Source organism: Meleagris gallopavo, chromosome 1 (assembly GCF_000146605.3).
Source record: "Meleagris gallopavo isolate NT-WF06-2002-E0010 breed Aviagen turkey brand Nicholas breeding stock chromosome 1, Turkey_5.1, whole genome shotgun sequence".
Lineage (NCBI taxonomy): Eukaryota > Metazoa > Chordata > Aves > Galliformes > Phasianidae > Meleagris > Meleagris gallopavo.
The window spans coordinates 170,804,089-170,807,612 of NC_015011.2; positions in this window are offsets into that span (position 1 = coordinate 170,804,089).

Here is a 3,524-nt window from a genome sequence, read left to right on the forward strand (position 1 = left end):
AAAACAATTCCAGCTTATTGCCAGCAAAAAATGGATTTTAAAGAGAGACATTCACTTTGTCAAATGTCTGTTCACAGTGCGGATAAATCCCAGTGTGTAATTGCAGCATTAGTCATGCTGGCTAACAAAGGCACTACAGTGCAGATGCAGGACTGACCACAGAGATATCATCATCTGCCCAAATCACGAGTTTTCCTCACAAGTACCAAGCATTGAGTGTGATGCAGAGCCGGTCAGGACCTGTTGTCTCCTCCATCCCCCACCCTTGGGTTGTCTAAGGGGTAGGCCACCACCCCTGCTGCTTTTGTGGGTGGCTGCAGCTGGGCTAAGGTCCTTCTGCACAGCATATCCAGCACAAGGGGGACAGACAGGACCTCCACATTGTCACTGTGTAACCACTCCTTCCCTTGTTTTAAGAGAAGGATGGCGGAGGCACAAAGAGGAAGAAGCTTACATCTGAGATGAGCTTCCTCCGAATCCAAGCTTTGGGGTAACAAATGCAGATCACCGTGTCTGAAATGAACCTTTTCTCTTCAACCAGAAATCTGTTTTGAAGACACTGCCCTACACTTTTTCATTACATCAGTAACTATGTCAGGATTTTAATTCAGATCTATGCAATTCATGCAATTATTTGATCATTTTGCAAATAGTAACAGGGGAAGAATATTTCTCACAATGATATCTCTCTTATCAAGCAAGTATAAGATAAGAGCAAAAGGCAGGAGTGTGTAGAAGCTGACATCAGACATTCAGACAAAAATAAACAAGTTGTCACTGTTTGTTCTAATGGATGATCAGAATTGTAAATATGGAACTACGCGAGCAATCTATAAAGGAATGTGTGAGATTGTCCACCACTTGAAATCCTTAAATCAAGTGAGGATGTCTTTGAAAAAAACACTGTAGCTCAATCACAAGGTCTGTGTTACCAGCCTGCGTTGTATATGCACCGTATAGGTAGAAGAATATAGCAGCTCTTGCAGACATTTACAGGTGAGAATCTTTGAATCTACTTTGCCAAACTGTTTCAGATTTCTTTGAATCCCAAGATTTGGAGTTATTTCATCTTTCATATTTGCTAGCTTAAAAAGAGATATCAAAAACAAAGGAACAAAACCCAGTCTTTCAGGTTATAAATAGGTTACCAGTTCCTAGAGGTAAAGGTACCTGAAAGACCCTGACTGAGTTCTGGGCCCTCCAGAAGTCTGTCATTAGATGCAGTTTTCACAAAAACCCACTGTTAGGGGTATTTGAATTGGAAGCAGATCTTGGCCACAAAACAAGTTCTCAAAGCACACTTCCTTGGGGGTAAAAAGTTCAGAAACTTTTGTATAAGGAGTTAAAAGCATCTGAGAAAAGATTTTAAAATACAGTATAAAGGTAGAAGACCTGAGGACATCATTTCTTTTCAAAGCTTGGAGAGTGCTGATGCTGATCAAGAAAATGCTTCAGTGTTGCTAAGCTGAAGCACGCAGCATTACACGGAACAAACCTTCACCATTACTCCAGTTCTGTTTCCTCCTTCTCCTCTGTGTGTTGTGTGCCAAGGAGGAGACATGTCAATATGTAAATTCCAGCCACTGGCTGGAAGCAAATCTTTTTTATTTCTTTTACCTGGTCATCTAGATCACAGTGTTATAAACTGTCAGAGATTGACCAAAGCTGAAACTAAACTCTCTACCTTAACATCTGGTACTGCCCAGATATATACCTCATGAGTCTCTCCACTGGCACGCAAAAATAAGTCATGCAAAAATAAGAACATGGAATGGCAGGATCTTAAATCTTGCTGTGAAATGAGCAAGGGATTCACACTGAAGCCATACAAATTCTGCAAACTGTACCATTCCCAAACTGGAACACGTTTCCTTTAATACTCAGTACAGTAATGCCCCTGGGACAGATATGCATTGCCGCAGAAGAATTCAGTACAGCAGAGTAAGTAAAAAAAAAGTTGATTTGCATGACTAATCAATAATATTTCCCTGAATTGTTAAGCTTTTTGTTAACTTTCTGGTTTTACCAACACACTAATTAATAGCCATTGTCTTCAATCACACCAAGCCTTACTGCAAAGTACTGCATATTCCCTGTATGGAGCAGGAAGCAAGGTCAAATGGGCCGTGTGCAAACAGCAGCCTCAAATTTCAGACTCATTTACTAATTTTAGACGCTTTTGCAGTTTGGAGCCCCACAAAGAACATAAAAACTTGAAATCAAAGAGAAATAAGGGCAGCACTGGGGGGAAAAAAAAAAACAAAAAAGAAGAGAGAGAGAGAAGAAAGGAGGGACAGAGAAAAAAAGGTTTCAGCCAATCTGAATTGAGGAAATACTGTGGGACATCGTGTGTTTCGGGGCCGAAAAACAAAGCATGTAAAAAGTAAAAGCACAGGAATCCAAGAAGAAAATAGCCACTGTGAAAGAAAAGGTAAAGGAAGCTGGGGGAAAGGTGGTGGGGATAAATATGAAAGAAAAGTTGTTTCTTCCTAGCAAGCAGTGAATGCTTCTCTTGTGCTCAAAGAAGCACAAAAGTTCTTACCTTGAAGAACCTAGCATGTTCTCTAGAAGGTGATGGGCCTCTGGAACCTGAAAGGCCACGCTGGATGGGGCCCTGGGCACCCTGAGAAGTGTCCCTGCCCATGGTAGGGGGCTAGGACTAGATGGTTTTAAGATCCCTTCCAACCCCAGCCATTTTATGATTCTGTGAAAGAGGATCCTCATGGTAACCTGCCAATGATCTATATGTTGGTTCAAGCCAGCAAGTTGGGAGTGATCTCACATGTCCTCCACCCACTGATATGCAAGTGAGTAACAACTGCGTTTGTCAGCAGTACTGATTTCTGTACTTGCAGATTCAACATTTGCCTGGGTTGTATTAGATGTGTATATGCATAGGATTAAAATTGCTCATCAGCTCTTTGGAAAGAATTCTGTGTCTGTCCACCCCCTCACTGTAACCTTTGGGCCCCGACCATTCCTTATCATCTTGACTAAACCATCTTATTTCCTACTCTGAAGACCACAGTAATATAATTAATAGTAAGTAAGAGCTAAGCTACAACTGTATGCATTCTCTCATATTCTCAGCCAAGCAAATCTTTCATTTTGTCGGTTAATTTCTTTTAATGTGGTGGTTACTATTATTTCTTGATAGTGATAAAAGACCTAAAGCAAAACTCTTTTTCAGAGAATTTGAGATTAAGTCTTTGTTGGCTGAAAGGAGCATATTTAATGCATGCAGAAGGTGTTAATTGAAAACCTTAAAGCTACCATTATAACCCTTAAAATCAGGAATATTTTGAGTCTTAAATGTCTCAGTTATCATCACAGAACATGTCTGCCGTGGCACCCGTTTCTCTGCCCTGAGGCATTAGTATAAAATTAAAAATGGCATTTGGAGCTAGTAAGTTTTCATGTTATTGAATTCATGGTAGGATCAAGTCATAATATGCCCACCATTTTTTTATAACATTCCTCTCTTCTGGCAAGAGTTTGTCAAGTGATACTAATGGACACTTAGA